Genomic DNA, 25075 nt, shown 5'->3' on the forward strand with positions numbered 1-25075 from the left:
ATGTGTTATATCTTATACTAGAAGGTATTTGGAAATGAATATCATCACTAATTTTGAAACAAAAGGTGTTTTGGTGTATACAGTTATTATTGCCTTTGTTTAATATTTTTGTTTTCAGTTGTGACATAGTCTACTAATTGAGTCACTTTACTGTATTAGAAGTGACATTTCTAATGCAATATTAATTTCAGGGTTTGCATTTTTATTTTATCACCATTGAACTACTAAGGCAAAGAACATCGTTGAACAGAGATGATGTGTTTTTTAACATCAGTGGCAGAGTTGTGTCCCCCAAATGCACAGACTACATATGTACATTTTAATTTCCTCCTTATTTTAATATGGTAAAAATTTCCCCTAGTTTCTGGCTTGTGTATATACACACCCCGCCCCTAAAATAGTAGTGTGCCTGTTCTAGAATGAAGTCATTAAAAAGGCATTGAGATCCATCCATGGATGTTTTTTCCTGGTCTTTAAAACAGCAGTCCCCTCTGCAAAAAGGCCTGAAGGGACACTACCAATCCCTCAGAGTCAAGGAGAACTAGACCTGCTTCCTCACAGCATTCTTGAGAGATGAATCAGCTGTGGCTGCTGCTAGTTATTAATATCCCTGTCTTCTGAGCACAGGGTGCTAAGAGAAGCCCTAGAGTGTAAAAGTAAAACACAAAAAAGTAAATTCATTGGGGATGGGAAGGGTTGAAGGGAAGAGCAGGGAAAAGATGTCATCTTTAGAAGGTAATTTATCTTGAAATCGGTCAACTTAAAACTCCCAGTGGCCTCTACAAAAATATTAACAAACTCCTAGAAAACCTCACTGTATGCCACTCACATGCTCCTCTCTATTTCTAAAAATAGATCCACAGGCATCTGTGGCACATCGGGATTCCCATGCAGAAGGCAGGAGAGATCTGAGAGCAGCAATAATCTTGGCCGAGGATGGGGCGGGGGGCGGGGGGGTGCAGGCCCTCCCCCGGCCAGTAACCTGTGACTTCTCCCAGAAAACTGGCATATCGTAAAATAGTTCCCTACCAGGATGAGCAAGACAATATTCAAAAAAGAAGAACTGAAATTGTAATGTAACCACCTCTGGGATAATTGGGATCCTTGCTTTGGAGGCTGAGGGTATCTGGGTTTGAATTCTTTGTGTTAGCAGCTGTGAGAAATTGAGCAAGTTAATTTTGGGACTTGGTTTTCTCATCTATGAGATGGGGGTTGGGGTATCCCCATTGGGTTGCTGGAAACTTAAATAGAGCATGTATCTGAGAGTGTGTTGAACACTAGACAGTGTGATGTTCTTCAAGGGTAAGAAAGAATGGACAGGAGGGGAGGACAGTGCTGGGTGGAGTAGATAGATGCTAACTGACAGCATCTCTCTTTTCCAAGCTGAGCCTTTTGTCTGCATCTGGGTCTCTGCTTTGCTGGTCAAAACCAAGACTTGACCCATTTGCGCTGAGTTGGTCTTGTCACAGCAGTAAACGTGAACCAGGCTGAAAGAGGCCAGTGGGTGAGGCCAGGCTGTGTGTATTCACTCAGAGTGGAGATGAAGCTTCTAGTTTGAGAATAGTCTTCCATCTCTTGTCTGTAGCTCTTTTCTATTATGGAGATAACTCTGAGCCTACATTAATAACAGATGGCTTTGGCGAGTGGGAACAGAAGGGACTATATGGTCTCCTGGGTTATTTCAGTCAGTCTGTGGGACACTGAAGAATTGCCCCAGTATAACATCAGAGGTCACCTTCCTCGGGATAGGAGGACCTGTTTGTCAAACGCTGAGTCTCAGATACTAGGACGGTGCTTAGTCAATACTGGCACACTGACTCTTGGGACTTCTGATGGACTGTGAGGGCATGGACTGGGTCTGTTTTGTTCACTGCTGCATGTTCAGTGCCCAACATGGTGCTTGATGCAGAGCAGGGGCTCAGTAAACTGCTATTTGATGAGAGAAGGAATGAAAATTCTTGTTTTTAAAGCCTCCACCTAGAACTTTTAAGGGTATTATTTTATCTCACTTTATTTAGACTGCAGGGGACTTTTGAAATGTCCCTAATCAGTGCATGAGCACACTCATAAACTCTCAGGTAGCTATTGTGGGAAAAACTCAATACATATACCTTGTGTGCACTGTAGTTTACCCCCCTCAGTTTTCAAGGGCTCCATTCTCTGAATTAACCCTCAAATCACGGTAAATCTTAAACCCTGGCTGTATCCATGATGGGAAACATATGGAAAATAATGGTAGGGAGCTGTCCTCAAAGTGCCACAAAGTTCTGCAACCTGCTCAGAAAATAGTCCTGAAAAGATCCATGGGAAGGAGTGGATATAAAGATAGACCCTTAGATCAAGATTGTGAAACACAGACCAAGACTAGGTAGTCACCCTGCACTCTTCCACCCAAAAGAGATGTTTGGAAAGTTAGTGGCAGTCTGCTTTTTGTACCATGAGGTAAGAGTGCGGGCTTAGAATAATGATACATTTTCATTGCTATGGTCAGAGAATGTTCCTGACTTTCTTCCTTGTATACTCAGTCACCAAAGCAAATAGGCTGTAAGTCAGGAAGCACATAGCTTCAGGAGGAAAATATTGGGTCTGTCTGTGTTAGAGGCATGTGGGACTCAAGATTTCTTTTTTAACAGGTAGTATCCACAAGAATTAGTTATCAGGAAATAGGGAATGAAAGGATTTTAAAAACAAAATCTCCTTTTGAACCATAAGGCCCAATTAGAAGTGCAAGGCCTAAGATGAAACTACATTTAGTTTGGAGGAAAAAAAAATTCTTCTAATAATGCCCTTTAATCAGGAATTCACCTACTGCACCAAAATATAAATATTCCCCAGATAAAATTACTGGTATTTTGTGGTTCTCATTCAAATCGAAGGTCATTCCAGTAAATGCTATCAGAAGAGTCATGGTGAGTCAGCATGCCAGAGTCAGATCTACTCTCTTGACTCCATACCACTGATTTTTGTTCATCCTGAAGTCCATGAAGGAGTATTCTCTTGTATTCTTTATTCCTTGAGGATTTCCAGGTTTCATTGGAAAATGTTAGATTTTGCTATTGGAGACACTGGCTTCCCTTTTAATTTGAGAGAGTGGTACTTTCTTATGTGGTCTACCCTGGAGCTCTGCTCTCAGCAAAGATGGAAGCAAGGAGAAGGTGGGAATTGAAGAGACATTTCAGAATAAGGAGCAGTGCCAAGGATAAAACAAATGGTGGGGACTTGTGGGAAGGTAACAGGAAGGCAGGATGGGAGAGGCGTGGACTGACAGCTAACCTCTCTCTGTCCACACATGTTCTTGTTACAACATTCCTCCAAAGTGGGATTGTATTGGATCACCTGGTTCTTTGTGAATTTTTGATAACAGAGGGAGACTCTGAATTTTGAAATTAAACATCCTAATGATTGAACCCCACTGTCTTAGTATGTATGTAGTTGCATTGCTAAGTTCTTCACCTGCATATTTTGGCAGATAACGAGTCAGTCTTATTTGCTGGCAGGGATAGAAGGGTCTTTGTATACAGCTGGTAGATAGGACAATATATTCTATTATTTTTATTTATTTATTTATTTATTTTTTTTTTTTTAGTGTTTTATTTATTTTTGATACAGAGAGAGACAGAGCATGAGAGGGGAAGGGGCAGAGAGAGAGGAGACACAGAGCCAGAAGCAGGCTCCAGGCTCTGAGCTGTCAGCACACAGCCTGATGCGGGGCTTGAACCCACGAACGTGAGATCTGACCTGAGCCGAAGTCGGAGGCTTAACCGACTGAGCCACCCAGGCACCCCCAATATATTCTAAAGAAGTGAACGGTCAGCCATGTCACTGCCTGGATTAGTGGGAGTGACAAGGAAAGGTAATAAGATACCTGGTAGTAAGACCCCAGGTAGACCCTCTGGATGCCCTTGTGGCCCTTAGTTAATTTATAAACCCCAGTTCCTCCCATTTTGTTATAAAAAGTAATCTGTCAACCCACAGCATGGGCTGAGTCTTCTAGGGGGTCAGAAAATATTAGTTGTTAATGAGACCTGTCTACATGTGAAATAGTCAATTGAATTCACATAATTTATTTTTTTTTAAGTTCCTAAATATCACCAAGACATTACATAGTTAATGTCAAGTTTAGTTTTTCAATGTTTAAATTGTCCATATTAGTTTGCATATATTACCCCCTCCCACACACACACATGTATTTTTAAAAGATGCCTTGTTAAAATAACAACAACAAATTCAGGTACTAACTTGCATAGATTAAATAGATGTGGGACAAATAAGTAAGTAGATGTGGGTTTCATTTAGGAAAGAGTTCAGTGCCTGGGTCAAGTTTCTGGAAAGCAGGAATGAATATAATTATGTGAGCCCTGGAACAGCTGCTAGGGCGCTGGGGCGATCTCTACCCTTGTGACCCATCTCAAGGAAGGAAATGAATTGGAGACGTGACTTAGCAGTTCTCTTTCCCAGCCCTCAGGGCTAATATATCTCTGGTGGATAGAGCTCTAACTGGAATGTTAACATTTTTCTCCTACTTTCTTTTGGAGGAAATGTCCTTAGAATACATGTCAATTTTTGTTTTCCTTTTATGATCAAGTAAACTTGATATACCTACTCCTAGCTAAGCATCTATACACATGCATGTTAGAAAGCTTTGGTTTGTCTATCTCTGGGGAATGACAGCATGTTTGGTTAGGTAGGCCTTAGAATGGGTAGCTAATGCCAGAAAAAAATGACCATCTGGCATCAAAAGTGGTAAGGATTAATACATAATAAAGGAGGTTAGCCATTGGTGGAGGGAACCTATCTTAAAAGCAGAACTTAAGGCAGTATTTTGGGGAGAGGGGAATGAAGAACTGTTTTGTACCTTGATTGTGGTGGTGGTTAGACAACTATGTATTTGCCAAAATTCCTAGAACTCAAGTGAATTTTTCTGTATGTAATTAAGAATAAGTTTAAAAATATTTTTTAAAGATACCAAAAAATGCTGCTCTGAACATTATTATAAAACAGGGTAATGTAGGATATTGGAGAAATATTCAGCAATCGTCAAGGAAACCAGACTCTACCCTCTAATCAAGTCTTCTCTTTAGGATGCATCTAATAACATGGGTGTAAGTTATGAAGAGGGGAGCTCAGTCGTAAGTATTCGATGATCTTTGTTACTGCTCTTTCCAAAGAGGAGACTTTGAATATGGCCAATATACCAGTTTTTTATTTTGTCTTTTATTTGTTTTTTATTCTTTGCTATTCAGCAGGAATATTGTGGGAGCACAGATGGTACTTTAAGTTATCCTTCAAGGTCTAATCTGTGGTCCTGATTGGGTCAGGAATCTTCATAATTTCATATTCAGTAAAGAATCTTCTATAATTTCTCCAACATTTTTTGAAATATAAAGTCTACCCATCAGTGGACAAGATCAGTCTGGTCACTAGAAAATATATTTCTACCCTTTGTAAATGAATAGATTGGTATTGACATTCAAGTCTGTAGGTAACTCTTGTGAATGAAGCTTTTCCCCTAAGGGTAATTAACTGAGTGCTTTTATGAAATGGAAAACCTGAATGTCCAAACCCACAGACCAAATTTTGAGTCATGGCAGCCCCACCAGCCACTGCTATCCTGAATTCTACCTGGCAGTTAGCTGCCTTCTTTCTTTGGATATATCAGCCAGACTGTCCTGAGACTGTACAGCACAGGAGGTAGAGAGAACCTCACCTACTGGAGGCTTTATGGACACTTGTAGGTGAAACTTTCCTTTCTATCAGAGCTGGAAGAAAATTCTTCACTTCGATATTTATCACAACTATCTGATGTTTTACTCACTGTTTCCTGTGCTGCTAGCCTCCTCTCTGTGGAGATAGGTATTTTATATTTCTAACAGAATCTGGAAAAGCAGAAACTTGCCTGGTGCCTCATGTATTGTTGGAACCCAGTGATTGTGTGGGAATTTATTGGAATTTGTCCGGCATTTGGCCGTGCTCTCGCTTACTCCTCCTGCTTGATTCCAAGCACAGTGTGATGCTCCCTGAGAGAAGGTGTAACTGCTTGAGTTGCCCTGTCCTAGTCCAACCCAGGGCAACCTCACGCCAGTAAACTGCCAGGAACACCTGTGGTGAGGAAGGTGGTTTGGCTGAGGAGTAGCAGTGACTAGAGTTCTGCTTTTCAGAAAGCATGGCTCCCTTGCTTCATCCTGTTAGGGGATCCTTCGCCTATGTGTGCCATATTCCTTGGACCTGGAAGGTGGGATTCAGTCCTCTTATTCTGAAATAATATGAATGAATGTGGGAGGGCTCTGGAAATGCCCATTCATCAAATGCTACTGAGGGAATGTGTCACCCTAGAGTAGAACATGCCCACATGCCAGCAAACAGTATCCTAGGAAGGAGGGACCTAAGAATTTCTCTCAGTTACTCCACAACTGCGAGTTCCCTCATGATTCTCTAGGCAAATGCCCATTAGTCTCGTGGAAATGACTATCCTAATGGGCAGACGGATCTGTGATTTCACCTTTTCTTTTTTTTATGTGGAGAAAATTCCTGCTCTATGTCTGTCTTCTGATGAGTGATCTCTTTTCATCCTGGATAGGTTTTCCCCTCACACTTTTTAGTTCATGATCTTCTCATTGCCCTGCTTCATGTTGATTTTTCTATTGATTCTGCTCACTAGAGCTTTCTTGGACAATACATATATACATTTATCTCATCATGCACTTGTACCCATAGCCTATCTCTCGAAGGAAATACAAGAAGCTAGGAACACTGGTTGCCTCTGTGGAGGAAGACTGTATGGCCGGCGGAGGAACACTTGGGAGTCCAGCAGTCAAGTTCAGGATGGAGCATTGCCTGCTCATCTAGAGATGGTGTCCTGTGGGTGTAAGGTTTCTGGGTGGAGAGGAAACTTTTAATCATATACGCTTGACTTCTGTTCTTGCACACTGTGACTTAGCTCTGAAAATACTTGCATTAATAAAGTAAAAAATTATGTTGACTTTCAAATAGCGGACATTCAGGCAAAATTAGACTTGGAATCCGCTTCCTTTTGAGTGCTGAAGAATTCTCTTGAAGCATTTCTTTGGACTCCTCAAGTTTTCTACCCAAGATCCCTGATGCCCCCAGCGCAGTTAACCCTGGTTTACATTTTGGGCATGCAGCTTTATGACACAGGGAAATGAGTGTCAGCCATTGCAAAGACTCAGGCTTGGGGAAGCCTCCCTAAAGGCTTCGCTCAGCAAACCGCTTCCGGTGCTTCCCATGTGCCTGCACTGTGTGGGAGCCAGAGGACAATGTCTAATAAGCCCAGTGCTAACTTCAAGGAATTCACCATCTGGGAGAAGAAACTCACAAACATATGTGGAGAAAAATACTCCAGAGCTACGACTGAGGATTCTTGAACTGGCAGGTTGATTTGCTGAGGAGTGAATAAGAAGCAGAATGACATTTTTGACTTAAACCATTTTCTTCCAAGGGGCACCTGGGTGGCTCAGTCGGTTAAGTGTCTTAATTCTTGATTTTGGCTCAGGTCATGATCTAAAGGTTTGTGGGATCAAGCTCTGTGTTGGGTTCTGCACAGATTCTCTCCCACTGTCTGCCCTTCCCCCGCTTGCGTGCTCGCTTGCTCTCTCTTTCTCTCTCAAAATAAATAAATCTTAATTTATTTATTTTTAAAATGTTTATTTTTGAGAGAGCCCATGAGTGGGGTTGGAGCAGAGAGAGAGAGGGGGACAGAGAATCCAAAGCGGACTCCTCACAGACAGCACACAGCCCAGTGTGGGGCTTGAACTCACAAACCACGAAATCGTGACCTGAGCTGAAATTGGCTGCCCTTTAATTAACTGCACTAAGAAAAGCAAGTGTATATAAGACAAAAATAAATTACATTCAACCTTGGAAGTTCAGATAAAGATGAGTCTGACCTGAAGCTTCACAGTAATTACAGAATCACACACTCCAGATATGACTAATCCAGCTTCTCCATTCCGCCCATCTCTGAGTTTTTCCTTGGCTTTTTCCCCAGTGGTGAGTAGGAACTTTGGGATGCCGAGGATGAGACCCTTTGATTTGGGGCAGTGTCAGGTCCTCCCCCAGGGCCCTATGGTAATTAAGTTCTATAAATGCTTCTTTCAGAGTAAAAGCCAAATCCTATTTATGCCACTGCAGAATCATAAAGTGTCAAAGCACAGGCATGCTCCAGCCCTCAGAGCAGTGGCCTCTCCTTCCTCTCGGCTCCCAGGGTTTGTGCCTCTAACCCTCTAACCCGCTTCCCCACAACACTGTCATCACCTTGAGGTCCACACTAATTCCTAAACTTTTCTGAGTCTTCACTGCCTTGTGCAATGATTGGGATTTACTAACATTTTTAAGTAATAAATTTTCAAATTGCAATAATTTCTAGTCATAAAATGACCTTGTTCTGTTGTTAGCACTAACTCATAGATAAAACTACAAAGAAAATCTGGAATTCTTCCAGTACTCTTTCCCTTTTACCTCCCTTCTAACAAATAGGCAGAATGCTTTGTTGTTGTTTAGGATTAGTCATCAAAAGAAACATAATTTGTTTTCAGATCTGGTTCATCTTGTTTTTTTTTTTATCACAAATGTATTTTATATTCTAATCTGTTCCAGTAACTTGCTATGTGTTGTATTTAGAGAGTCATCTTGGAGGGCAATACTTACTTACATTCCCAAGAAGGAATACAGTCATATTAGAATCCATAACTTTGAATATAACTCATTTCTTTTCTATACCTTGGGTGCTTATTACATTGAAATGAAATCATACTCCAGGATTTGTAATGCTTCAGCATGTCTCATTCTAGGATTTTTCTTTGTTAATTCCTCCCTTTAATATGTTTTCTCCTATACACCCCAAATGCTAACTTTATGTAAACAAATAAGGGAGCAAGAGAAGAAACCAAAACTTGCCAACACCTTCCATCTGGACCCTGCATTTTTGGGTGATTCTTAGAAAATCATGTTCACTGTTCCTTAGAAATGAGTATTAGCTTCTTTGTTTGCATTCCTAGATCTACACTGTAGTCCCAGTGCTCACTTCACTCCTAGGTTACATTCAACAGTTTCCATCCACTCTTCCAGATCTTTTTCTCCATCTTTAAAAATTTCTTGAACGCCAATGTCAAATCCACCTTGTAAAAAGTCATCACTTTTTCTAAGACAACACTCTGTTCAGGAACCTGCAACAATAGTGTATAGATATTGCTATACATAGTGTGTAGAGCTTGCTAATCGCTATTTCAATATTCATTGCTCCTCCTTCCTTTAGAAACAGAACCCTGATTTTGTTTGTGGTGACAATGTGCCCAGGCAAAACACTAGCCTGTTCAGACATCCCTTCAGTCAGGGGTTGCTTTGTACCACATTTCTGGCCAGTGAGCTATAAGCAGCCAGTTGCTAGGGATTTCTGAGAAAATTTTGTGTTTCTAATATGGAAACCACTTGCTTTATCTTTTCCCTTTTTTTTTCTTTCTGCCTGGAATGTGGATAGGAGGCTGGAAGGGGAGCAGTTATATTGAAACCATGGAGTAGCCAGCTTAATGACAATGCTTTCCACAGAGTATAGTAGACAGGAAGAGGGAAATTGTCAGTGTGAAACTCCTGTACTCTCTTATTGGTCTTATTATTGGATAAAATGTATCCTTTAGTTAGTTAAGAAAATGTATTCAGAGTTCTGTGGCTTGTAACTAAACTCAGTCCCCACCTGATACGCAGAGCAATGCAAACTTTTCTCCCTTTCAGGTCCTTTAGAACAGATCCAACTCCATTTCCCTTCACACTAAAATCCTCTCAACCCCAGTGAGACCAGGCTTTCACTATTCTGTACATGGAGCAAACTGATTTCTACCTCTTTGTCTTTGTTTAGACTGGTCAGCCATCCAGGAATATTCTTTCCATTGATCCATTCCATCCTTCCAGGCTGAACTAAAGTTCAGCTTCTTCCTGGAGACCTTTCTACACTACTCTTATGCCTGGTTACTGTCCCCTTCTTTTACATTCTGTTCTATCACCCCACTCAAGCCTGCGTTAAATAGTTTTCTTTTCTTTCTTTATTGCGCTCCAGTTCTTTTAAGCTTAGGTTTTGTTTTCCCACAAGCTCCCTTCAGCCTGGATCCATAGTCCTCTTTCTGCCATTGTGCCTTGCATGGTTCCGATTGCCATGAAGTTACTCAATACAGAGCTGTGGCCTGGTTGGGATTCTCTTACTATGCACTGCTGTATCTGCTTTAAAATATTTTTTCATTTTTTTAAATGTTTATTCATTTTTGAGAGAAAGAGACAGAGACTGTCAGCACAGAGCCTGATGCGGGGCTCAGACTCACAAACCGTGAGATCATGACCTGAGGTGAAGTTGAACATTTAACCAACTCAGCCACCCAGGTACTCCTTTTATCTGCTTTTTAAAACACGTTTGTCTGTGGCTTTAAAGAGGACATGGGATTTTAGGCTGTATTTCCATCTGGTAAATATTCCAATAGGCTGCCAATTCAGTATCGGTATGAATTTGCCAGTTGGAGAAATTTGCAGCAGCAAACATTGTCACTGTGAATGATTGCTGTGATCATTATGGTGAAGTCATGCATTGTTGATAGAGCGTTTGCTGGCCCTGGAGATCACGCTCCAGGCCTTGAAATCTGGGTTTTCAGCATCAAGAGGATGTGAGATGAGGACCCTTTGGAGCCCACTTCTTCCAGCCTCACAAGGACTACAAAGTCCGGTTAGAACATTCGTTTGGGTGCAGGACCACAGATCTGCCGCTTCTCTGCGAGCGGGGCTGCCCCAGCGGGCGAAGCCGGCCCAAGACTCTTCTTAGACGGTGGCCTTCCTGGTCTAATACTGAATGCAAAGAAAGGAAGGAAGGGAGGGAAACCAGCATCTTTGATTAAACCACTGGGATTTAGTTACTCTTCTATGAATTAGAAATAATCACTGGACTTATGTCACAGACAGTTTTGTATTCATCCTTGGACACTTCAACTGTGAGAAACATAAAGGACATCAGCAACCAAATTCAGAAATGAGGGTTATTGTAATTTGTCACTTTTCTATATGAATTTTTCTTCAATGGAATATCACCACATTAATATACTGGCTTTCTTTCTGTTCTGTCTGCATATATGTACGCATACACCCATAAGCCATATAAAGCTATATTTTACCCAGTTTGTTAAATTTTTTGTGTCATATTAACAAATATAGCCATTTTGGAAATATGTATGGAGGTTCCTCAAGAAATTAAAAATAGAACTACCATGTGATCAGCAATCCCACTTCTGAGTACATATATCCAAGGGAAAAAACCCTATTATCTTGAAGAGATAACTACACTCACATGTTTACTACAGCATCATTCACAATAGTCAAGAGGTGGAAACAACCCAAGTGTCTGTCAATAGATGAATGAAGCAAGAAAATATCTATAATGGAATATTATTCAGCCTTAAAAAAGAAGGAATCCTGGGATTTGTGACAACATGAATCCACCTTGAGGGCATTATGCTAAGTGAAATAAACCAGACAGAGAAAGATAACTACTGCATGATACCACTCACACATGGAATCTAAGGGAAAAAATTGAACTCATACAAACAGAGTCAAAAGCTGTTGCCAGGGGCTGGGGTATAGGGGAAATAGAGGGAGGAAAAATCTGAGCATCTAAAGTAAAACATGATGACTGTACCTGATAACACTACTGTATATGTGAAATTTGCTAAAAGAGTAGAACCCAAATGTTCTCACCAAAAAAAGGTACAGGGTGGAGGTAAAGACGTGGGAGAATGGATGCATTAGTTAACTAGTTGGAGAGAATCCTTTCCACAATGTGTATGCGTATCAAATCATCACATTGTTTAGTGGTTTTTTATTTTTATTTTTTTATTATTTTTGAGAGAGAAAGAGACAGTGTGAGCAGGGGAGGGTCAGAGAGAGAGAGAGAGAGAGACAGAATCCAAAGACAGGCTCCAGGCTCAAAGCTGGCAGCACAGAGCTGGACGCGGGGCTTGAACCCACGAACTGTGAGATCATGACCTGAGCTGAAGTCGGACGCTTAACCGACTGAGCCACCCAGGCGCCCCATCAAATTGTAATCTTAGAATTTTATTTGCCAGTTATACCTCAGTAAAGCCAGAAAAAAATGGGGGTTTCTCTTCAAAGATAAAGCTCTTCTAATCCCTTAAAACGTAGGCATGAGTGTGTTTTATAGAATAACAGTCCCCTAGTATTAGAAATTACAATGGCTTTGTTATTTGGTGCCTTAATCTCTGTTTTTAAAAAATTCCATTGGCAAAACAAGCCAACAAAAATGATGGGGAACATGAAATAATCATTTATTTGGGGACAGATCTTGGGGCAGATGCCCACAGGACCCCTTCATAGATGTCTGTGACTGCTTTGGGGGCCGTTTGAGGAGTCTCGGTGTTGCTTAGTGAACACCCTGCCCGGCAGTCTTGACAGAAAAGGACAGAGTCGAAGCTTAGGAGCAGCAACACTGGGGCTTGTGGGACTCACAGGATTCCTTGAGACCTCAGGGGCTCAGGAGTGGCCAGCCGGCAGCCGCCACAAACTGATCCCTGAGACATCTCTTGCTCATGGCAAGGCCCGTGGGGGTGGAGAAAGAAGGGACTCCCCCGCCAAGGATGTATAAGAGGCATTCAGGGAGTTTGCCACCTAGGTAAGGAAACACGCTAGAGACTGCAGGATCACAGATTGTCTGAGTTGGAGAGAATGTAAAAAGTCAAAAACATAAGCCACATTTATGTGTCTTAACCATTCAGGTTCTTGGCTTCCACATTTATGAATTGGGGCTGATGTTGCCTACCTTAGTAGTGAATTGGATGAGATCATGTATCTTGTAGAGTACCTGCTGATAATAAGTGTAGTTCAGTCTGCTTTTAGTGTTTTCATTATTAGAAAGTCAGCAAAGTGTGTTCAGTAAATGATGCTGAGGATAGGCTATCACTTTAGAGTGGAGCCGTCAGTTAGCAGTTGGTGGAAGGGAAGGAGGGAGGGGGCACGCTGGCAGTGAGTAACTGGGGGGCTGCTCTGGTTACAGTGATGGGTCTGGGCTGTCCAGTGAGGGTCTCCTGTGGTTTGTCAGCCTATAGAAACTAGGCTCACGGGACACAGTGACACCGCTTGTCCTGAACAAGAAGGAGGTGTTTCACCACAGCCCTGTGTGCTCACAGAGCTTACTGTAAGCAAAGAAGTAAAGTATGACCCCACAGTGTTGATGCCTGGATCATTCTAAAGTTACATCATCTCCCATCCTCCAGCTTTTCCACAGCCCCAAGCTTTATTTTTAAGGGCACTCTCACAAAAAAAAAATCTTTACCATTCATTTGTTTATGCTCTGTCTTACCCCACTGGACCATAAACTCCATGAGACCAGGTCCTTGCCTGTTCTATTCACTGTTGTCCCTGCCTAGAAGAGTACCTTGCACATAGTCGGTTAGCACATTGGAACCACTTGGGAACTTTTAAATCTACAATACCACCCCCACATCTAAAAACAATGCTGTGCCTAGACCCCTCCCCAGATCTAAATTTCACCAGGATCTCTGAGGGTGAGGACCCACTGGTGTATTTTAAGAGCTCTATAGGTGATTCTCACAACCACCCAAGGTTAAGAATTACTTCAGGAATGTTTGTGATAAAGCTCTATTGACTATAAATGACGGAATGTATACAGTAAGGGAAAAGTGAGTGGGCCTAGGGTGGTAGAGGAAGGATTCTGATGGAAGAAGCCTTGTGCCAGCCTTCTCTTTCTCCCACATGACCAGGCTACTAGAAATGGGGCTGAGGGGGATAAGATTCTTCTCTACGGCAAGGCTGAGTTCACAAGGCATAGCCCATGCCATAGCCATTTTGGGGTCCAAGTAATCCACAAAGGGAAGCATCCTGGGCAGGTCATGCTGTGCCTGGTGGTGGTAGGGTACCATCGGTGCACCACTTGAGTGCATATGAGTCTTAGACTAGAGAACCTTCCCCACCACTTTTTTCCTCCCAAGCCCCAACCTACCCCAAGGTCCTCCCTAGCAACCTGCTAAGATGCTGGGCTCCAGATTTGGTCCCCCGTAAGGGATGGCTCTTCTTGGCTCTTCTAACCTGCAGAGCTTGACAATGAGGAAGAGGGTTCAGGAAGGTTTTCTCCCTGCATGACTATGATACTTCTGAAAGGTTGAGCTGTGGGATTTTTTTCTCTCACTTCTCTCTTGGAAATCACCTACATATGCTGATTGGGCTGTAGGATAAGACTTCTTCTTTACATTGAGAAATCATTTCCCATTATAATTAGGAAGCAAAGTGGAGCTGCTATTTTTTTTTTTTCAGCTTCCTTAGTGGCTTTTAATGCCATTTGTAAAGTTTGGTTGTCTTTGAAAAAAAAATTCCTATTCTCCTTTCTGGAGAAAGGAGTAAATAGGGTATCACATTTAACTGACTTTCCAAACTTGAGTCTGTGATTGAGTTTCAAAGCAAGGTGAGGGGAATAGTCCATGGTGAAGCGGGCAGCATGACCTAAGAGAAGGTGTACAAAGAAAGTGGGCACCTCTGGGATGAAATATCAGCTCAGCCACTTATTTTTTCTTTGGCCTCAGGCAAGTAACTTCTATTCTGAGCTCTTATTTCTCATCTAGAAGGAATAATGGACCTGCAGGATTGATGTGAGAGTTAAGTTATATAATGCTCCATCTTCTTTAGTTCTCTTATGTTGTTGGTATCGTATATTTTTGAGTGCCACCTTGGAACTTGGATGGAAGGAGTAGTACAGAATGACACTCTTGAGAACCGGAAGAGCATGCAGAGCCCCCGCACAGCGCCTGGCACCAAGTGAGTGCCGCAAAGACCTACCTCCTCTTCTACCTGCCAGCTCGCAAACTCCGGAGAGCTAAGACACTTGGAGGCTTTCCTCTGAACAGTCCTTATGTGGTTTATAATCCCACTCCTCCAAAAGCCCTTTCCTATCATAACATTTAGAGTGCTGCTGGCAATGAGGATTAGGATTCATCCAAAACCTCAATTATTTGCCCAGTAGGCCATTGTTTAAGTAGGCTTGATTAGTGTATGCAATAGCTCATATGTAAATGTAAAAGATCATGAAAGACCATTATTAGAACAGTTATTAGAACAGAAGAATCCTGCAGCAGGCCTCAAAAGAGAGCGTACTGTCACTGCTAAGAGTAGGAGTTAGCAAATGACAGCCTGAGGCCAAATCCAGCCCACCCCCTGTTTTTGTATGTAAAGCTGTATTGGAACACAGCCACTCCATTTTGTTTACACGGCCACTATAGGCTGCTTTCTTTACAATAGCAGATTGAATAGTTGCAACAGAGACAGTGGGCCTCTTGAAGCCAAAAATTATTTACTCTCTCTTACAGTAAAACTTTACCTACACCTCGCTAAGAGCTGCTACTTTTGGGCTATGTGACCTTGGACAAATAATTTATACCTATAATGCCTCAAATTCCTTATCTGTAAAATAGGGATTAATAATAGTAGTGATTGAATGAGGTAATCCATGTTAGAAACCTTGCATGTGGTGAGTCCTCAGTTAATGATAGCCATTATTTCACTATAAGTACCATTGATATATAGCAAAGCCCTTTGTGTAAAACTCATACTGACCCAGGAATAAAAACCTGCTTGTTCAACCCCAGTTTCAAAGACCCCCTCCCCACCCACAGCAGATATCAATAGCACCTAAAATAGTCATCTTTTCCTGCCACGATGGCAAGCATCAGCCATTTCGATGTCATTAGCTCAGCTTCCAGGATATTAAAAGCATTACTGTACCTTTCCTCCACACTTAATATAGACATTTGGATTAGTGTCACTGAATATTTTCCAATAACCTTTGTATCCTATATGGGACAGGGGAAATTGGATGAGGCATTCTAATGGAATTAAATGTCAATACTAACAGCTATTTCTTCCTAAAAATATGAGCTGGACATTCTAAAAGGTGTGAACTATTAATCAAAGTACAAGGGGAGACTCTGCATTTAGTCATTTATTGTACAAAAATGAAAAAAAAATTTTTGTACAATAAAATATTTTGCTTCACATAGTTGCTGTAATAAACAAGGTAGAGCATGTGAAGGAAGGATCCTTGCCAAAGATAAAACATGCTACAGGGTGCCTGGGTGGCTCAGTCGGTTAAGCGGCCAGCTTCATGATCTCACAGTTCTTGTGTTCAAGCCCCGCATCAGGCTCTGTGCTGACAGCTAGCTCAGAGCCTGGAGCCTGCTTCAGATTCTGTATCTCCCTCTCTCTGACCATCCCCTGCTTGAAAATATAAATAAAATAAAAACAAGTAAACATTTTTTTAAAAAGGTGAAACATGCTAGAGATGTGCAGTGTGGCATCTGTCAGGGAACTGACTGCAGTTCTGGTGAGGCAGGCCCTTTCCCATCCTCACCACAGTGCTGGCCACTGAAAGTATTCCCCTGCACTCAGGGGACCCTGACCACTGAATCATTCAGATTGCCCAAGTATGGGAAGGAATTGGTCCCCAAAAATCCCCTGAAATCAACCCAAAGCTCAGGAACTTGGAAAAGGTTACAGAATAGTCATCCAATTTCTAGTCAAATAAGTGACTCTTATAAGCACACATACTACATGACATTGTTATCCCTCCCCACACCGTATTCATTCTACTTCTATTCCTCTAGTTTCAGAGTGGACTTTTTCCCCCCAAGATGAGTATGGAAGTCCAACTATATCTTCCAGACTGATGCCCTGTCCAGTTGTTTCAACAACGTGGTAGGGAGCGATTGTACCCACTTCATTCAAAGCCTGGAGCGCCACCTCACTAGAGAGAGGCTTGCATGTGTCTTTGTCTTAAACCTATGACAATTTACTTATTTATGATTATTTATTTATTTTGAGAGAGTCAGAGAGTGAGCCTGAGTGGGGGAGGGACAGAGAGAAAGGTGAGAGAGAAGCCCAAGCAGGCTCCACATTGTCAGTGCGAACTGGATGTAGAGCTCCATCCTATGAGCCCTGAGATCATGACCTGAGTTGAAACCAAGAGTTGGATGCTCAACTAACTGAGTCACCCAGGCCCCCAAACAAGTGACCTTCTAAAACTCTTGGCTAAAAAAAAGTAGAAAAGTTTGAAAATAATTTGATTATATAAGGAAAAAACTTTCCTGTATGTCAAAAATCATGTAAAATTTAAAAGGAAATGGCAGACTGCAACATATTACAGAGAAACAATATTATCTCATCTCTAAGAACTTCAAATCAGTCACAAATGTGACTACTTAAAGTGGAAAACTGGGAAAAAGCCATCAAAAGGGAATATACATGAATAGTTCTAAAGACAGATTTGAAACAAAAAAACTTTTTTGGCTAGTTTCAACTAACACCAGACAACCAATTCTCATGGAATCACTGATAATAGAAATCTTTTGACAAAACACATAGTATCATATCTTGTATACATAAATTGTGTGTGTGTGTGTGCATGGGTGTGTGTAATGTTTGTATAAACCCACACCTGCCTGAGACAGTTTAGGGGATTAAAGAGAATGATACCAGAGACAAGGATTGGACTAAGTTTCAGATTTAAAATTTATGAAAACACCATATACAAGTATAACCAGTATTTCATCACTGATAATCTGGACAAAGGGAGAAATGTATATATGGAGGAAGATGTAAGCAGCCCCACAAATTCTTGTTTTGCAACAATGTCTGCAGTTGAAGTATAAAAGGCCTGAGGCTCATCTAAGGCTAAACTCACAGGGAAAAAATCCATTCATGAAACTAAATCATCCTAATGCACATGACATTTCATGAGTAGAGAGTACCAAGTGTGAAGTGTGAAGGATAGTTTCCAAATCAACATCAAAGTGTGAAGGAATAGTGGGGTCTAAAGTGAGGAGGAATTGTGTGACAAACTGGTGAGGTGGTGAAGAGAAGCTAATTAAGATACTCCCAGGCTTACTCTGAGAATCTGAATGCTACAGGACTGAATCTGGAAGATTCTGGGTAAAGACTATTTCCTTGGAAGGATTAGCAAAAGAAAGAATGATTTTAAGTGCTTCCCCATACCGTATTGTTTGTTCCTTGGAACTTTTGACTTTGAGCAGTTGAGAACAACTTGGTTTTAGTTGATCCCTCAGTCTCTCTCTCCCTCTCACCTCCCCTCTGCATTACCAGCAACAGGCTGATTCTGTTAGATTATTAACCTTCCCCTGCCCTCTCTCTCTCTCTCTCTCTCTATCTTTTTTAATAAAAAGGGTACATTTTATAGATAACACCATTTAATGGGGTATTTGGGAAATAGCCCTGTCAAGTTTTCATCTTCATTTGTGCTGATTGAGGGAACACTGAGGCTAACTTAAGATGAGCTATTTGAAGGAATAAATAATGTAATGAATAAATAATAGAATACCTTTTGATGCACCATCCAGTAAGAGGTAACTCATTTGGACTCCGTTTCATAAAATAGGAGCAAATTCAGTCTAGAGTTTAGAGAATTATCTTGAATTTCTGAAACCTTTGGTTTTTCAGAGTAAAAGTCTATTCTGTAGGCATTTGTGGGAAATTTGATATGGATGGAAAATTCCTCTACCTTAGAACTTTTTAGGGCAAATCAAACAAGGCACATTTTAAGAGTGTTGTTTGGTAGATTTTATTCTCAAAGAAGTGAGTCTTCAGCCAGTTCATATCTTGTGAACTTCATGTGAAGAAAGAATGTTTGGGATATTCTAGGAAAGAACATCATATGTGGATGCTCTAAACCTGACCAGTAGATCAGCCCTCTGGGTGCTGTCTAGGCTGCTGGCAAATGACAGGCGTAATATAAAGCCCACAGAGTGTTGTGGTTAGTAGAGGAACAAGAAGAAAATCATGAAAGCAGTTGAGATAAGCTGGCTATTGATCAGGATGAATTAAAAGACAAAATGAGTTAGCACCACAATTAGATGAAGGTGAGCAACTCTATACAATTTGTTTTGAATAACTTTTAAATTATATGAATTCATTACCATTATAAAATTTAATACTGAAATGTTTCAAGAAGAAAATGAGCATAATAATACCATCACCAAGATTAGCTCTTAACCTTTGGGTTTGTTTCTTTCAAGTCTTTGACATGCCTGAATATGTCTTCTTTTTCAACACTATTTACTGTACATCTCTATACCATATACAAATATCACTGCAGTGGATAACTTTTATACCTAGATCTTGATTGAGTCTCTATCATTTCCTTATATTAGATTCTCTAGAAATAGGATTACTGAGTCAAAGGATATGAATCTTCAAGTCTTAGTACATATTGCTAAATTGATTTCTAGAAAGGTAAACTACTCATTTCCTTAAATGCATCTTTTAAATTTCGGCGAATCTTTTTGTTTTCCACCTGAAATTACATAAGCTGCTAGACTTGACCCAACATTTTTGTAACAGGAATAAAAAGTAATGCCAGGCTTATTGAAAGAATTATTTTGTGATGTTGTGCTAAATTACACTAAGATAATTCTTAAGTTGTAAAAATAACTTTCATACTCACTATTAAATTTAATTCCCACAAAAGCCCCATGAGACGAAGAGAATTACTTGTAGGAAGTTTCAAGCACAGGAAAGGATTTCAGGCATCCTCTTGTTCCAACTGTAGTTATGTTTCTATGTGACAGAGGCACAGGGAGGAGATGAGAGTTTTAAAGCTCCAGAGCCCAAGTGTCTAGAATCTCAATTCATATATTATTTCCCACTGGATGACCTTGACTCTATACTAGCTCCTGTAAGCCTTTTGTCATTTCCAAGTTCCTCCTCCACTACACTTTTTTTATCAATCCATTGGGAAGTATACCACTCAGTCCCTGTCACATGGATTTTCAGATAACTGGAAATCTAGACTCAGACTCATAAGCAGAGATAGAGCAGTCTGGAAATGAGCATTTTTATCTCTGATGTGTATGATGACTTAGGAAAGAAGCATATGCGTGAAAATGAGCCAATGGAGTCGAGGTAGTCAGGTCTGAACTTGGGGTGAATTTAATAAACTAAGTGGTCAAGGGAAACTTAGTAAGAACAAGTCTAGGGGCTACACGATCAACATATTTTACTACCAGACTGTTCTGACCATGAGGACTGATGACTGACAGAGTATGCTGACACAGGAGAAATCATTTCTGTGGATAATTCTCACTTGCTCATGTGACTTAGGTAGCACAGGTGAGTTGTTTCAGCAGACAAGAAGAATCCTCAATGAAAATTGTCAAGGCTTCTAACCCCAGAGATTTGTACATTGTGTGCAGATGATCATCTGGTTAATGCACTCTAGGATTACAATATACTGCTTAGAGGCTAAAATGGCACTCTGCTGATGTTTGGCAGTCCAGCAGTCCACATAGCCTCTGGTCAGCTGTTGCCTCATTTTATTTAGAAACATCTCAGTAGTATTTCTATTTTAGGGGTGTATAATTTTAATTCAAAGAAACCATTTCTTAAAATGCTTGACATTTAAGAAAATCTGGCTCTGGATTGCCACCACTGAAGCCAAGTATCCTATGTGCGGAAAGTAGCTTGCCTTAGCGTATTGTGTGTGCCAGATCTTCCTTAAAATTAACACTTGTGCCATATGTTGGTACCCTAAACTCAATACTTTTTTGGCTAATTCAAATGCAAAAGGAAAACATTCTCAGACTAAGTCCTGTTCTCTTTCTTTGTATACACTTTTGTGTAGACACTAGCAGTGATACTCCTTTGGGAGTGAAAATGAGTGCCTGCCTTGTAATTTTTGATAAGAGGTCCAGTCCCTAAAGGCTTGAAAGCAGGAATTTCTGAGTTTGTCAGGCAAGAGTGCCTGAGGTGTTGAATCTGTAAGATAGTCCTGTGTTCTCAGTTTACTATTCACCTCCTTGCAATGTTTTGGGCAAGAACTTGGAAGTAGACTCCAGCTTCCTCATCTATCACCATGTTCGGGAGGGCTGAGTGGATAGGAGGTGGCCAGAAATCTCTCATGGAGTTTAGAGTGAGCATCACACAAAAACTTTACAAAATGCCCAGGCAACCTGAGGTGACAAGGGATCTATACTCGTGCATCCTCCTTTGTAGGTCTTAAGTGCTGTGGCTCATGGTCTTTGAGGTTACGTCCCCTCTGAGTTCCCTCCTCTGTTCCTACCTATCCCTGTTACATGTAGCCTCCATGATGTGAGGAAGAGGTAATGGTCTTTATGTCTGTGGGCCAAGCACCTGCACCATTCTGCTTTGCAATGTACTTTGTCTCTATGCACTTTATCACTATGTTTCCTGAGCCCCTGGGAGGCTCAGGCAGAGTGCTGTGCTCTCCTTGACACTGAAGACACCGGCTTTACATATATATATATATATATATATATATATATATATATATATACACACACACACACACACATATATATATATATATACACACACACACACATATATATATATATATATACACACACACATATATACTAAACATGTACCAAAGGGTAGGATGAAAGGGCAGAGTCATGTTACCCCTAAATACACCAGAGGTTTAAACTATGATGGGAATTTGGGGCCCAGGGCTTTGTTCCACTGCAGTATTATGGAACTAATTAGTGGGACAACAAGGAGTGTATGTTCTTGATGCCTAGGCAGGCCTTTTCATCTGTGCCATGAAGCATATACCATGTTTAAAGGGAATGTCTGAAAATCCTACCTGTAGTAGTACATAAAAAACTCTGAAAATCTACCTTTGAAAAAAAATGTTATTATATATTCAGACTATAAAAGCAGAGAGAATACTACAGTGAATCCCCATGTCTCATACCAAGTTTTATTTATGACAAACCATATTTCATCTATTCCCTACCTTCTTCCCTACTTCCTAATTAGGATGATTTTGAGGTAGATTCACATCATATTATTTCATCTATAGATATATTTTAGGATGTACCTCTCAAACATAAGGATTTTTTCTTAGAACAAAGCCACAGTACTATATGTAATATCTAAAACATGAATAGTTTCCTTAGTCATCAGATATCCAGTTAGTATTCAGATTTCCCAAGAAAATCCATTTTTCTTTTTTTGGCCTTGGAATGAAAATCATTCTTAGAATTTGGTCAGTTCACTATTGAACTAGCCAATTTTCCACCTTCAGTTGTCATAGAAGAATTTATAAGTTTAGAAGGAAAGATTTCTTTGGGAAATTATAATTAAAATAAAGAGAAGAAAAACCATTTGGATTTCCTTAGCCTGGAGTCAGTGATTGTTAAGACTGAAAAGGTTGGCTGGTACACTTATGCAGCACCACGGAGGTGCCTTTTTGTAAACTAAGGCATGCAAGAGAAAACTGACTGCTTTGAATTCACACAGTTAATTAATCACAAAGTATTCAATATTGAAATTTAAGAAGCTCTATTTAAAGTAGTTGTTATCTTTTTAAATCACTATAGAGGCACCTATGTTTCCAGTGTTTTATATATAGATTTAAGATCTATGTGGCCGCTGGAATGGTTTACAGCCATGGTGTCCAATTCAGCACTCACCAGCCATGTGTGGCTTTCGAACACACAAAATATGGCTAATCCCAATTTAGTCATGCTGTACATGTAAAAAGCACACTGGATTTCAATCATTTAATTTTAAAAAAGGAAAGTACCTCACTGATAATTATATTGATCACATGCTTAAATATTTCTTGATGTATTGAGTTAAATAAGTTATTCAAGTTACTTTCATCTGCCTTATGTTTTAAATTTGGCTTTTTGAAAATATAAAATTACATTTGTGGCTTCCATTATATTATGTTTCTATTGGACAGTGCTGGTTTAGAGATTATGGTTTTTTTTTTTTTAATGTTTATTTTTGAGAGACAGAGAGACAGAGGGCAAGCAAGGGAAGAGAGGCAGAAAGAGGGAGACAGGGAACCTGAAACAAGCTCCAGGCTCTGAGCTATCAGCACAGAGCCCGACATGGGGCTTGAACTCACAAACCACAGAGCGCAATGCGAGGCTCGAAACCACAAACTGTGACCTGAACCAAAGTCGGACCTTTAACCAACTGAGCCACCCAGGCACCCCAAGAGAGATTGTGTTTTCTATGCAGGACTCCATCAATTGATTGATTATACAACCAGGCCGTGGGGTCAGAGAGGGCTGGAGACAATCATCTGTCTCAACCTTTCTGGTAAGCTGGACACTAACTAAACCGTCCTTTAAAAAATCCTATTTTTTAAATATTTGTGGAAAAAAGAGATGTTTTAACTTATCTGAGGCCTGGTTTTATACAAGTAGATGAGTTCTACAAATAGAAGATCTTATATCCACTGGTACAAATACAAATATTTTAAACAAAGTACTGGGAATTCTTCTTGAACTTTCTCTCTCTCTCCATCACCCCTCGGACCCAAATCCAAGCTGTCCTTTCTAAATACCTCTCACGCTTCAGCCTTCACTCTCCTCATGACCGCCACAGCTCTCTCCCGGCCCAAGCGAGCACCAAGCACCAACTCACCCGAGCTGCTGTCTTTGTCTCGTATGTGGCCTTCCACATCACTCTTACTCCACTCAGCAAGCACATGGGTCCATCGTTCCCTTGCTTTACGGCCTCCAGTTGTTTCCCATTGATTTCAGGGTGAGGTTCAAAATCTGAACACAGCCCACAAGCCCGACAGTCTGACCCAGTCCATCTCTCCAGCTGCATTTTGCTCATGTTCCTCAGGCTCTCTGCATTTAACTCATGTTGGCCTTCTTTCAGTTCCTCATCTATACTGTCCTCCCCCTCCTTTCTGAACCTCCTTTCCTGCCATTCCTGGGGCCTGAGACACCCATCCCCTCCCTCTTTCACCTTTGGTTGTTACATCATTATTCAGATCCCAAGTGTTCTTTCCTCAGCAACTCCTGACCAGGGCAGACATACCAATTTTGACACTCAGCATGTATCAGAGTCGTTATTTTACATTTGTTTGTGTGATTATTCACTCAACATCTGACTTCCTTTTGTAGACTGCTTTGTAAGGGCAGTGATCCTAGTAATTCACATTCACAATTGTATTCCAACATGGTGCTTGCACATAATAGGCTCTCAATTAACAGGAAGGAAAAAAGACAAAAGGTGAGGTGCTTGCACCAAGAAGAATCCTGCCTCTTCTTCCTTTCCTGGAAGTGAAGAGGGCACATCCTTTGTCACTGTTCCTTACCAGCTGTCTGACATACTCCTGCACAGACCTCCGGAGTACCCAGTATATGGATTGCCAAAGTTTGAGTTCTGTTTTTATTGCCTATGCAGAATCCAACCATTTCTTACCACCTTTACTGCCCTTCCCCTGGCCCATGCCTCAACAGCCTTCTTCCAGGAATTTTGGCTTTTACGCTAAAAAGGATGGAAAATCACTTCCTATTAGCTTCCTACCTTTTCTCTGCACTTTGAACCTTTGGCTCCCTTTAGCCTACTCTTAACACGATGGTCAAATTGATTCTTTTAGATGTTTTAACTTATCTGAGGCTTGGTTTAATATGAGTAGATGAGTTCTACAAATAGAAGATCTTATATCCACTGGTACAAATACAAGTATTTTAAACAAAGAACTGGGAATGTTCTTTGTGTAAGACACAAAGTGTAAGACAGATCTTGTTACTCCTCTGCCTGAAATTCTCCCATAAACTTTTTAGAGTAAAAGCCAAAGTCCACCCAGTGGCCTCCAAGGCTGTCCATGATCCAGTTACCCCTTGGACCTCATACCCTACCACATCTTCCACTGCTCACTCCACTTCAACCACACTGACCTTTGGTTGTTTCCCACACACAGCATGCAGTCTCTGACCTCCGGACCTTTGCACTTGCTGCTCTTTCTTTCTGGATAGCTCTTCCCCAGAACCTGCATGGCTCTCTCTTTTACTTCCTTCAAGTGTTTGCTCAGTACTACCTTCTCAGTGAGGCCACCCTAACCCTGCCCTCTTCAGCACTCTCTATTCACTCTCTTCTCCTGCTTTGTATTTCTTCATATCTCTTGACATATAATTTATTTTATTCAGCGTCCATTTCCTTCTGCTAGAATGCAGTCTCCATAAGCATAGAGATGTTTGTCTTTTGTTTCCTGATATATCCC

The 25075-nt window shown here is 40.9% G+C and overlaps 1 protein-coding gene across 3 annotated transcripts in view; it reads right to left on the minus strand.

Moving 5' to 3' along the window:
* The window catches only part of ZNF366 (zinc finger protein 366), a 65536-nt gene that overhangs the window by 19299 nt on the left and 21162 nt on the right, over positions 1-25075 (minus strand). Inside the window, exons 1-2 of one of the 3 annotated variants that reach the window (XM_029942419.1) lie at positions 23482-23836; positions 19523-19635 (exon numbers count right to left, since the gene is read on the minus strand). The exons of 1 other annotated variant lie outside the window; for it this stretch is intronic. The gene's annotated coding sequence lies outside the window, so the exon portion shown is untranslated. Of the gene's footprint in view, positions 1-19522; positions 19636-23481; positions 23837-25075 lie in introns of those variants that run through there. One more of the 3 variants, XM_029942417.1, reaches the window with a different exon arrangement.

The sequence above is a fragment of the Suricata suricatta genome, chromosome 6, assembly GCF_006229205.1.
Source record: "Suricata suricatta isolate VVHF042 chromosome 6, meerkat_22Aug2017_6uvM2_HiC, whole genome shotgun sequence".
Lineage (NCBI taxonomy): Eukaryota > Metazoa > Chordata > Mammalia > Carnivora > Herpestidae > Suricata > Suricata suricatta.